The sequence below is a fragment of the Tupaia chinensis genome, unplaced genomic scaffold, assembly GCF_000334495.1.
Source record: "Tupaia chinensis unplaced genomic scaffold, TupChi_1.0 Scaffold000199_1, whole genome shotgun sequence".
Lineage (NCBI taxonomy): Eukaryota > Metazoa > Chordata > Mammalia > Scandentia > Tupaiidae > Tupaia > Tupaia belangeri.
In genome coordinates, this window is record NW_006159674.1 from 3,995,221 (window position 1) to 4,008,791 (window position 13,571).

General features: G+C 38.2%; 1 protein-coding gene across 2 annotated transcripts in view; it reads right to left on the reverse strand.

Annotated features, from left to right (window-relative positions):
* RHOBTB1 (Rho related BTB domain containing 1) overlaps positions 1 to 13,571 on the reverse strand; it is a 146,038-nt gene that overhangs the window by 119,412 nt on the left and 13,055 nt on the right. For both annotated transcript variants that reach the window (XM_006147074.3, XM_006147070.3), the window contains exon 2: positions 13,017 to 13,118. The gene's annotated coding sequence lies outside the window, so the exon portion shown is untranslated. The remainder of the gene's footprint in view (positions 1 to 13,016; positions 13,119 to 13,571) is intronic.

A 13,571-nucleotide genomic window follows, 5' to 3' on the forward strand; every position in this document is an offset into this window, starting at 1 on the left:
GGAAAGAGACAGAGAGAGAGAGAGAAAAAGTGAGAAAGTAGTCCCCCACCCCCATGAGGGGTGGTCATGCCATAATCCCTTCTCCTCCATTTCTCCCTCCTTTCACGATTTAGAGTGCACACACTCATGTGCACAGGCATGTACACACACACACACACACACACACACAGTGTGCACCCAGCGTGTTTTCTCAGGTTGTCAGGTCTAGGACTTGAACTGTGCTGGATCCAGCCATCTTTACCACCATACCACGAGCTGATTCTCTCTATATATTTTTATTTTTATAACAGAGTAAGATGCTGGTCTCTCTCTCTCTTCTCTCTCTCTCTCTCTATATATATATATAACACACACACACACACACACACACACACACGTCATTATTATATGAAAAGAATCCACAGCACACACACACACACACACACACACAAGTCATTATTATATGGAAAGAATCCACAGTGTCCATTCAAGTCTGAGTTTATCTTACTCTGAATTAGGCAGTTGCACATCGGAGTGCTGATTCTTCTTATTCCCTTTGTAACTGATCTCTGAGCATGAAGCCTGAGAGACAGAGTTCAGTGACAGTCTTCTACAGTAATACCCCTTATTTTAAAAATTCATTTAAAAAAACTTCTGTGCCCTGTTTATGTTGATCTGCCCAACGGACCTGACAGCAAATCACACAAATGGAAAAGTATTACTTACAATATGTTGTCTTAAGGTAGAGCTAATGTGATGGATTTTATATGTCAGTATGTACAAAAGTTTTAATAATAAAACTTGTTTTTATTACATCCTTACCAGAACACTTCCTGGATTTCTAAGTGCTTCCTGGTTTCAAGAGTAAGTTTAGAGCCAGTCACTGGCCTGGTGGTTAGAGCAGCTGGATTCCACATGGCCAACTGCATGTTTTGAGTCCCATACCTGGCAGCCTCAGAAACATGTGGGGTGCATGTGCCTGTGTGCCCCAAATCCTGAAAGGAGGGAGATAGAGAAGAGGAGATTGTGGCATGACCATTACTGGAGAGGGATGGAGGGAAGTGGTGCCTTCGTTCTCTGTCTCTCTCTGGAGAATGCATATGCCCTTTAGCAAAAAATTAAAACAGAAAACTTAAGTTTGAAAGAGAATTTCTGGATTCTGGAAGAGTTTAAATACTCAGCCCACACAATGTGTTTTGAATCATCTGCCTTTGACAGCTAACATGCCAATATTTAGACGCTATCAGAAACTTTTGCATGTGAAATGAGAGCAGGGACTCTTTGAAATAAAAATTTTTAAAAATCTTAGTTATATTGGCTACATGTAAGAGTCTTGAGATCTGTAAATAAAGGAGAACTGTATATTATAAACTAGCATGAAAAGAAAACATACTTTTAATTAATTTAAAGAAATTGGGCTGGCCCTGTATCATAGTGGCTGAGAGACTGGGATCCTATGTGACCAACCACAGTTTGAATCTGGGCCCTGGTAGCTTGTAAAACGCTATGGATATATGGGCATGTGTGCCTAAAATCCTGACAGGAAGGAGAAATGGAGGAAAATGAATTGCCATGTGACCATGCCATATAGGGGGGTTCTTTCTTACCGTCTCTCTTTCCTCATCCCCTCTCTGAGCACCTGTACCCTCTGGAAATTAAAAAAAAAAATTTTTAATTAAAAATAAAAAATGACTTATCTATAGAATAAAATGACATTTTTGGGGGGGTTTCCCCTCTTCTGTTTTTAAATGCTTATTTAATTTAATTTATTATTATCATTATTATGATATTTTAATTTGACCAGAGAGGGTGAGAAAGCAAGCCACCAGGTCCAGGACTCAAACCACAGTCAGTCATGTGGAGTCCAGTGCTTTAACTACCATGCTACCTGCTGGCCCCCGTGCTTTTTTTTTTTTCTTAATTGTAGATTTAAAATAGAAGAATGATATTATAGGGGTATTACCTGAGTCAGTGATGAGGAAACGTTCTGAGAAGCAGTTTTACTTGTAACTCAATATAATGCAGCATGGAGAAATAATACAGATAAATGATAGCGGGGTAAGAGACATTGCCCTTTTTAAAAAACCTTACTATATTACTTATGTGTGGCTAGTTATACTTCTCTGAAGAGACAGTCACAACAACCATTTCACTAATGCCAAAAATGATAAAGCAAGTGAAAGGGAAAACAATGAAGGCAGAAAAAGAAAGAAGAAATGAAGCAAGAAAGAAGCCTGACAACGGCACGTCATTGCCTGGCCAGACGTAATGATCAGATCTGTTTTCTCTTCCACTCTCACCAACCGTAATTATAAACCATTTGCTTCTTTCTTTTGCAGTTAATGTTTTAAACAGAAAAATGTCAGCACCTCTTTTTTTGTGTGTCATTGCCTAGTGCCACATGGTCACTTTGTAGAATAACCATTTCTCAACCACGTGAACCAGAGGGGGAGAAAGGGGGATAGTTGATTTAAATACCTTAACTCAGAATTTACCGAGGATTTAAAATCTGTGACTTAATGTTGCATTAACTACTCGTGGCTGCCTTACTGCCTTTAAAACATGCATATATAATTGAATACTGCAATGCTTTGCGGATAAAATAAATACCAACTCACACTAAAGTAAATACTCTGCATGATGAAGTTCATGGAGACATAAATGAATCATTTACCAGTTAACCAATATGCATAGGAAGGAAATAGATCACGTATTAAAGGTTGCCTCATCTATAAAATGGGAAAAATAAAATGTTGATATATTTTACTGTGGTGCAGTGAAGAAAAATGTATAAAATTATTGCTAAGTAGTTTATAAGCCATAAAATTCAGTATGAACATTAAATTAATAATATTTGTACTAATTCAGATTCAACACCCTCTGCATTAAATACATCTCTTTGCCTATTGAAGCATACATAAAACCAGGCTGGAGCTTTGAAAACATTTGAATGGTGGCGTCAGAATTCTGGAAAACATCACAGAAGGTATTGGCTCTATTAAAAACTTTTCAGTGGCTTATTCTCATCATTTCTAAGACAGAGTTCTTGGTTGTTTACTTCCCCCCTCCCAGTTTTTAAAGTCTTTCCACAGGCTTTACACCTTCCACTTGCATATAGACATCCATAGCTTGGAGTTGAATTTTTTCCCTCAGTTAAAATTTTTGAATTTTTAAAAATTTTAAAAATATTTAATTTTATTTATTATTATTATGTTTTATTTTTTAAAATTGCCATAGGGCACATGCACTCACCAGAGAGAAAGAGAGAGAGAGGGAAAGTGAGAAAGCAAGCTACTAGGTCCAGGACCTGAACCGTTTCTTTCTTTCTTTCTTTTCTTCCTTCCTTCCTTCCTTCCTTCCTTCCTTCCTTCCTTCCTTCCTTCCTTCCTTCCTTCCTTCTTTCTCTTCCTTCTTTCCTTCCTTCCTTCCTTCCTTCTTTCCTTTTTTTTCTTCTTTTTTTGGAGAGGTTTTTGTTATAGGGTGCGTGTGTTCCCTGGGAAGACATAGAGACGGAAAGGGAGAAATTGCCCCCTAGGGGAGATGGCCATGCCACAATCCCTTCTCCTCTATTCTCCTCTCGGAATCTTGGGCACACATGCACATGCGCCCGGCATGAGTTTGGGCCACTGGGTCTGGGATTTGAACTGTGGTCAACTATATGGGAATCTAGCAACATAATCATTATGCCATTTGGTAGCCCCAACATTTTCAAGTGTTTTAACATGCTCTGGACTTTCTTTATTTTACAGCACGAGTGAGGTAGAGAAGTAATGTTCAATTTAGGTGGAAAGGGGGTATTTGGTCTCTGCGGATTGCATCAACCTGATCTGCAATGTAAGCCTTCCATGCTAGGACAGCAGAAGGCCTAACCAGCAGAGTCCCAAGGCCATCATGCTTTCAAAATGTTACAGGCTTTTGAGACAAATCAAGTTTCTGTTTCTCAGCTCGTGTCTAGAATGTCATCCAAGGGCACATGGGAGAACTAAGCAAGATAGAACCTAATTTCTTCATCCTTTGACTTCTTTCTTCTAAATGGAGTCTTACTAGTCAGGAGACTTGTACAAAACCTGTAAGCCACTCAGCACATTTTTAACCTTGTCAATGTCCCTTTGACTCTTCATGAAAAAATACATCAGATGTTTCTCCGCTCACCTCCTTTTATAGAGGCCATTAATAGAGAAATACCTTCTCATCTCTTCTTCCACTGTGAGATGATAAATGACTAGCTGGAGATGTCTGAAATGTTGCCAAATCGCCCCTATGTATCGTGTCCACCAGCAATAACAAACAGTGACTACTCTTTGGTCATGAACTGTATTTACAGCTTTCTTGTCATCCGGCAGTAGGTATTTTCCTGAATTAGGCTTAGGGCTGTCATGTGTTAGGGACACGTGCTCCAGGAAAAGTGTACCTAGATTCAAAGGAAATGAATCCTCATGTTTTTTTCTCATTTAACTGTTTATGGCATTTGGTGTGTCTGTCTGTATCTACTTTTTTTTTTTTTTTTTCATCAGGATTCTCCTAGGAGTGTTCTAATCAGAAATCTAATTTATCCCAGTCGATTCACCATTTGGGTGATAGCAGCGTCCTTTCCTAACAAGGAAAATAATCAGGGAAGGAATATGACTAAAAAGCAAACTAATCTCAGTTAGAGCTTATCAGTCAAAAGGCAACAGAGGAAACTGCTCCCCTATCTTCTAAAACAAACTGGATGAGGGGGGATCAAAGTTTTCCTAAAGGAATGGCAGAGCATCAGAATATACAACCAACAGGAGGCAAGTTTAGGCTCTGAGGGAAACCAAACACAGTCAATAAGGTGCTAGGTCTCATTCAGTTCAATTTACCTGGTCTCTATCTACCTGCTCGGCACCAGGCAGTAGAGGAGGTTGGGATACTCCAGTCAAAGCCAACAAAAATCACTGCCTTTATGCAGTTTCTGTTCTAGGGGGGAGGACAGACATACAAATGAGTAAAGAATATGATGGATCAGAAGTTGGCAAGTACCATGGAGAGAAATGAATCAGGGAAGGGAAGCAGAAGTGAGAGAAGGGGTAGTGTTTTTGGAAGAGTGGTCAGTGAAGGTCTTATTGAGAAGGCGATGTTTGAACGAAGACTTGAAGGAGGTGAGAGACTAAGTCATGTGGATTTCAGAAGAAAAGTGCCCCAGACAGAGGAAATGGTAAGTGCAAAGGCCCTGAGGTAGGACCATGCCATGTGTGCTGGCAGAGCCTTGAGGAGACCACAGTGGCTAGAGTTGAGTAGAATGGGAGAGAGAGAAAGCAGAAGGAAAAGAAGTCAGGGATGTGACAGTGGGTTGACTCTCTACAAAACAGGGAGCCACTGGAAGGGTTTAAGGAAAGGAGCAAAATGATCTGACTTATACTTTATTGAAAATAAATTGTAGGAGGCAAAGCTGGAAGCAAAGAGATCAATGAAATGAATTAAAATGAATAGTTCAACTCTCCTCTCTACATAAGTTCATGAATATGAGCCAGAAATTTATGAAAGGCAAGATCTCAAAGTTAATTGCAAACACATGGAAGTTGTAACTACACAAAGTTAAAACTAGTTGGAAGACATAATTCTGTGAAAACACAATTCATTTCTACAGCACTACATGGTAAGTTTGAAGATATTCTTAAACCAAGGCTATGAACATACAAAAAAATATTGTTAAGGTTTGGGAACATCAAACGCATCTACTGCTAAAGGATAAATTAAAATTTCCCTCGTCAACATTATCTGAGTTGTGGAATTAAACAAATGCCTATGGTGATGTTCAAGATAGTCTTCTCAGATGCCTTTTAGTCCTCTGTTTCTAAGGAGTTGAAGGCTGGGGAAACTTGACTAGTTAAGAAGAAAGCATACGGGCAAGCGCTATGGCCCAATGGTTAGGACAACCAGATCCCACATGGCTGAATGTGGTCAGAATCTTGGTCCTGGTGGTTTGAAAAACATACTGGGTACATGTGCTTGCATGCCCAAGACCCCAACAGGATGGATAAATGGAGGAGAAAGGATTGCAGTGTGACCATGCTTCATTAGGAAGTGCCTTCTCCCTCTCCCTGCCTCTCTATCTATGGCAAGTACACATACTCTTTGGCAAGCGAAGAAAAAGAAAATATATCACAAAAATAAAGAAGGGTTTGGGGGCTGGCAGGTCACGTAATGGTTAAGACTGTTGGACTCCAACATGACTGAACGTGGTTTGAGTTGCAGACCTAGCAGCTTGCTTTCTCATTTCCCCCCTCTCTTTCACTCTATCTCTCTCTGGTCAAATTAAAATAAATAAAATTCAATTTAAAAAAAGAAGGGTTTGGATTAATTGTAGGTGTTCTCTTTTCAAAGATCAAACATATGACTGAGGGGCTGGCTAGTGGCATGAGGATTAAAATGCTGGACTCCCACTTGGCCAACCATGGTTTGAATCCTGGACCTGGTGGTTTGCTTTCTCCTCTACTTCCCTTTTCTGTCTTTCTCTGGTCAAATAAAAAAAAAAGATAATAAATTATATTAAATAAAGAATTCTTTTTTTAAAAAAACATATGGGACCAGCAGATGGCATGATGGTTACATCCCTAGACTCCCACATAGTTGACTGCAGTTCTAGTCTTGGACCCAGTGGCCTATAACTCATGCCAGCACCTGGGAGTGTGTACTCCAAATCCCAAAAAGAGACTGGAGGAGAAGTAATTGCGATGTGGTGACCACCCCTGGGGCGTGATTTCTCACTTTCTGTCTCTCTGGCATGCACATGTGCCCTATAGCAAAAATCTCCCTTTAAAAAAAAAAAAAGAATAGGAACACAGACACAAAATATGGGTCTTCTGTAGGGAATACAGGAAATGGAAAAATAAAAACATTAATGAAAAGTAAATTTATTGTTGTGCTCCACCTTCTTGGCAGTCATAATGACTAGGTTATAAAACAGATCTCTCACTCATCTCTCCCAGGCTGTTCAGTCTTAGAACAAATTGGGGCTGAAAAAGTGTAAAAATTCACAGTTAGAAGTGCCCACTCAGAGTGCCACTTCTCACTCTAAATTAGGTTATGACCTTCACCTAGGGAAATTTCTAATGAATTATAAATAGGTGCTAATTAAAAAAGTGGATTATCAACTATATTAAAATATGTCAGAAAAATGTGTACATCTTTCTTTAATCCCATTTTAAAAAATTCTCATGGGGAAATTCCATGTTTAATAGAGAGGTTTTATTTTTTTTTCAATTTTATTGAAGTATCTAAGATTTTTGTTTATTGAGGTAAACATGTAATTTCAGCTTCCTCTATTAATAAAAACTACTGATGAAACATAGTTAACATTCTGTATGTGTGTGTGCATGAACGCATGCACATGTGTATGTGTTCTTTCATAAGAAAGAGAGAGAGAAAGAGAAAGAGAAAAAGAGATAGGCCGTGATCAAAGTTTTGCTATGCTGCAATCTTCCTTCCAGCCTTCCAGCCAATCGGAATCACAGGTGCACTGTGATCTGTATTTAGGTTGATCTGGGAACTGGACCCGGGACCTTCCCACAGGGCTCCAGGGTCTCACAGTGGCACTCTGCCCCATGCACTGCCCTCGTTCCTCACAATGAGAACAGAAGGCCATGATAACAACCCATGGCAATTCAAGATACCAAAAATAAGTACTTTTGCGTCAAAGAAATAACAACAAGAAATAACAACCGTGACCATTTATTCAGTCCTAATATGTGCCCAATGCATCATGCCTCATTGATTCCTCCCAACAACCCTTTGAGTTAACTGTATGCCCTTGAAACAGATGAGGAAACTGAGCTCAGAGAAATCAGGTACATTATACAAAGTCACACAGCATGGAGGTTATAATGCTGCAATGCAGACTCATGTCTGTCTGGCATCAAAACTACTCATGCATTAAGCAAATATTTTCTTTCCTTCAGATATTGGGTCATCTAAAAAGCCATAACACATTTTTTACATAGAAAAACATGTCATAACTTTTCAAATGACCTAACAGTTTAACATTAAGTCAAAACTATTCGGTTATATTCAACTTGTTTTGAAATTGATAGCCATGTGCTATATATATATATATATAACCACTTAATCAGGATCTTTTAATTTTTTTAAGAGAAATCTTTGTCATAGGGCATGTGCACTTGCCAGAGGGACAGAGAGAGACAGAGAGACAGAAAGTGAGAAATCACCCCCCAGGGGTGATGACCATGCTGCAACCCCTCCTCCTCCATTCTTCTCTCAGGATTTTGGGCACACATGTACACACAGTTGGCGTGAGTTTTAAGTTGCCAGGTCTAGGACTCAAAGTGGGAGTCTAGCAATGTAACCATTATGCCATCTGTTTTTTTTTTTCTTTTCTCCTCCCTCTTTAAGACAGGGTCTCACTACATCACAATCCTCCTGCCTCAACCTCCCAAGTAGTTGGGTCTAGGGTTGCACACCACCCTGCATGGGTTTTAGATGTGGCTAAGAATCAGACCTGGGACTCCCATGTGGCTTTAGTTTGCCTAGCAGCATCAAACAGCACACACTGCTACAGTTGGGCCTAACTGGGATCTTATATTAATCAGAAGACCATATTTCTTAGTCATCTGTCCAACTATCAGTTCAGTTTAGTTTTTCAGTTTTAGATTGTTTTGCCATGGGGCACATGCACTCACTCCAGAGAGACAGAAAGAGAGAGAAAGGAAGGAGCCCCCACCGCCAGGGAGTATGGCCATGCCACAATCCCTTCTACTCCATTCTCCTTTAGGGACTTCGGACATGCATGCACACATGCCTGGCATGTTTTTAAGGCCTCCAGGTTTGGGATTTGAATCTTGGAGTCAGCTATGTAGGATTCAGCACCTTAACCACCATATTGCCTGCTGGCCCTGTGTAAACACCAGTTTATTTTATGAAGTGTTATAAAAGCATGATCCTCAGGAGACTCCTGATGCATTACTAACAGCAGAAGTTAAAAAGTAACAGTCACCTAGTTCTGCAAGTTAGTTTTTATGTGTCTTTTCCTACTTCTAAGTTTAAGAAGATACAATGTAAATGACAGCCCACCAACTTTGGTACAATCCTGTCTAGGGCCTGCTAAATTAGTCAAGTATTAAGTGGGTCGGCCTGCTCCTAAAGGCACATAAACACTGGCCACCCCATGTAGGTGACTTGGCACGTAGGGTTGACTAGCAGTACTGAGATGGTTTTACTGAATTGTTTATAGTACAGTACTTAGTACTGAGACCATGTGGGTGCTTTAGAGTTCTTTTTCAAATAATTCATGAAAATAACAACATAATTATACTGATAGTTTTTGATGACCCACTGTGTATCAGGCACTGTGCTCATTCCATACATTACTTTACGCCAGGTTTCTCACCCTGAGGCTATTGACCTTTGGGTCAGATGGCTCTTAGTTGTGGGAGGCTGTTCTGTGTATTTGAAGATGTTTAGCAGCATCCCTGAGCTCACAAGATACAAATAGCACACTCACTTCTCCCACTGGGACAGCTGAATTACCTCCAGTACTTACCGAATGTCTCCTGGTGAGCCAAAACTCCCCTACAGAGAACCTCTGTTTTTACTTTCTCAACAACTCCCTTGTTAAGGTATTATTAAACTAAATATTACAGATGAGGAAACTGTGGCTCCAAGAAGTTTAAGCAAAATGCCTAAGGTCTCACAGACAGTGCGTTACAGAGTTGGGAGACTGCCTTATTCTTGAACATTGTAGATGAAACTCACATGTGAATTTTATGTGAATTCACTGGCTCCTCCTCTTTATTCTTTTCTCCACTTTTCACTCCTTATCTCATCATGGGACAGAACAGTGGGAGGGAACAAGGTGTACATGACATACTGCCCAGAACTTTTATTGTACCAGGGTCTTTGATCAAACAAATTGCTTCCATTTTAATTGGAATTCTGGAAACTAATGAAAAAAAATTACAAGTGTTAGATGGTGTATTCTCAGCGTTCTTGAATCTGTCTGATTTAATTCTAACCAATTAGCATGGCATTATGGAGGAATATTACATTGAGAATCAATACTACACTAAACACTAATATTTTATTCAGTATTAAAAATTTATACAAATGGTAATACAAGTGCTTTATTCCTACTTTCTCTAAATGAGAAGAAATGCTTCCTTAGGGCGATTCTAGCTACAAAGAAAATGATATCTTCTTAGGAGACAATTGATATTACACTTTACATAGATCATTGCTTAAATGAATCAATAAGACTTAATTGAATGAAATTCGTTTATTTTATTATAAGGTGTATGAGTTTTTCAGGGTATTAAAAACTGCTTTTCTTTTTATACCTGCAGTATAATGTTAAGATGATGTTAAAAATACATTATTGCCTAATACTGCTAAGAAAACCACAGTGACTGTTGTTTTGATTTTAGGATACCTTTCCTTCCTTTCTCTCTCGCTTTCTTTCCTTTTCCCTTTTTCCATTTGGAGATGAAACTCTTTTTTGATTCAGATATCATCTTAGGCTGGAATTTGAACCTAAATATATCTAGATCCTGCATTTTAGTGTCTTCCTTGTGAAGAGGAGCACTTAGATAAATTCTAAACTAGATAAACATCTAGTATCCAGACATCTAGAGATAGCTTAGTTAGGCATTATTTCAAAACTGGATTTCAAATCTGCTTTCCAAATTGTGTCTGTTGTGCTCTTTGATTTTATACTTCTAGGCCTACTGCATGGACCCTGTGGAACTTCCTAGCACCCCTTCCTCTGGCCTGAACCTCTGCTTGTTTGCTTATTTATTTATTTATTTATTTAATTTATTTTTTTTACTATAGGGCATGTGCACTGGCTGGAGAGACAGAGAAATACAGAGAGACAGACAGCTAGAAATCACCCCTGGGGGGCGGGGGGGATAGCCACACATCTCTTCTCCTCCATTTCCTCTTGGGATTTGGGGCAGGCATGCATGCACATGCACCCAGCATTGAGTTTTAAGCTGCTGGGTCCAGGACTCAAATGATGGTTGACTACTTGGGAGTCCAGCTACATAACCATTACACCATCTGCTAGTCCCAACCCTCTGCTTCTTCTACCCTCTTAACTTCAGGAATTTTTCAAGCTTCCAACACAGAGTAACACTGTGCTTTTCATAGGTTGGATCTAATGATAATGTTTATAATTTTTATTACTTATGTGTCTTAATTCCCAAATTCTTGATCAAATATTTGAAAACTGCACAAACTACACCTTTTACTTTGTGAATTATTACACTCTGTTCCTCAGCATTAGATAAATTTTCCTCCATATTTTTATGATCTCCCAACTGAGTAGGCAAGATCAGTTGGTTAGTATGCATGTACCTTGAAAAGGTTGTTTGTAATGCTAAAGGCACATTAGAAGTTAAAAACTGACATGCAAAATTAAAGCAAATAAAATCATTGAATAAATTAAGCTAACTGAAACATTAGAAATTGGAAGGATGTTCAGCATAGTAATCACCATTAAAAATAAGAAAATTTACACCTAAAAAAATTAATGGGAGTTGATTTTCCTAAAATATTGATAAGAGGTCATTAAGAAGTGTTTTATGCATATGGCTATTCTGAAAGACCCTTTAAAGTAAGAGACAAATGCCTTAATGATAGGAATTATTACATGACCATATCTGAATCTGGCTTATGAAAAATAGGATTTCAGAATTTGAAATGTGTGCATAAGATGCAAATGGATTTAATTAACTGAAAACCCATAAGACAGAACTTCTTCAAATAGGCAATTACTTTGGGGACTAATAGTGTAAATAGAATCCTGATTCATTAGCACAAATACCCATCAGAGGCAAGGATCAGCAGATCTTATTCTTTAAGTTATTTATGCACATGTGGTAATATCTCATTAATTTGGGGCTTCGATAAATTTAAATTTGATAATTTGTTCATGGGCTGGGCTGACATTCACCTTTGTTTTGCAAACACTTTATTTAAAGGTAGATAATACATGGCATTTCAAGTATTTATTTTCAGTCTTATGTACACTTTTTAGACACAGAATAAACAATTTTCAAGGAACCTTAGGCACTTTACAAGCTCCTACATACATACAATCTATATGCTAATAACAAATGTTCATATGATTTATTAAAACAGGTCTCCTTAAGGACTTCTACTTTGTAATATTTTGTTGAAGTTACTATACATAGTTAAATGTAATAAAAGCCATGTTTGTTGAAGAGTTATCTATAATTCAGCCTTCCCACAAATTTGTTATTTCCACCTCCCTAAGTCATTGGAATAAATGAAATTTTACAACATTCACAGCTATATACCATGCATTTTTCCTTTAAATATGCATTAGAACATATAACTATGTAAAGAAAAATAAAAAGCAATGAAAAGGGAAAACAACAAACAATTTCATGGGTGGACAAAAGAGAGTAAACTCTATTTCAAATCATTTTCAGTCTGTTAGGGACGCTACCATGGAGGAAAAAAATCTCAATAATGTGACTTTTTCTTCACCAGCTGAATTTGCTCACTGGGGACGACTATAGTTCTAATCACTTGCAGAGTGATAATAAGATTTTCCAATTAAGGGCAGTCAGTGCCTTGGCCAAAAGGGGCAGATGCTCTAAGTCAGGGCGTCTGGGAAGAAGAGAATCATCATGCATAGCAATCTGGCCATTTCTGAACCTTCCTTGTATGTGGTAATGACTTCTCAAGTCCACACATCAATTTTCTGCACAGAACACTACTCACTAAAGAATTTTTAAGTGGGCATAAAACATAATAGAGTTACATTAATTTAATGATCAAAACTCATTGTAGATCAAAATGCCCTAAATTCCAAAGCAGACAAAACATATTCAACTAGAATGTATAAAACCCACAACGGAACTAAAAATGGAATAGTCTTATTTTGTGTGAAACCTTCTGCAGACAAATCCGAATATTATTCCTAAATTATGCCATCTTCACACAAGAAGCATTTCCATTTCTTTGTTAAATATTGTAAAAAATTTATAAGGAGGGGAAAGCCAATTCTATTACACAAATTAGTAGTTACTCACCATATGAAGGGGGAAAATAAGCTTCATTTCCATTTTTATAACTTAATCCAGAATGCTTGATGTCGAGGCCTCTTTCATGGGCTTTCTGATTGTTCTTAAGACCTAAGGAAGGAGATACAAGCAGGGAACGTTTCATCATCAAGAAGAACTTTACTCAAACAATATTTGTTTTATTCAGTCAGTGATTATTTCTTATCAGAATCTGAGCCACCGCAGCCAATCACATGCTATTTACAAATCTCCCAGCTGCCCACCAATGTTCGAGAAAGATAGGATGAAGCAACTACTGTCTTTGGAGACAGAATGCTGGGTTGGATTCCACCCATTATATTTGTCTAAGTGAACTTCAAGTCCTCAGCTTTGCAGACACTCAGTGCCCGAATTTCTCAGGTGGAAGAATAACACTATCTGTTCAATGGGACTGTTTTGACATTCAGATGAGATGATGCATAGAAAGACATTTAGTTAACAGTTAAGTATTTAATTTATTTATGTCTACTTTTGAGGTGGCTTCTACTAAAAATCAATGAAATTGAATAAGAAAATGGGGTTCGG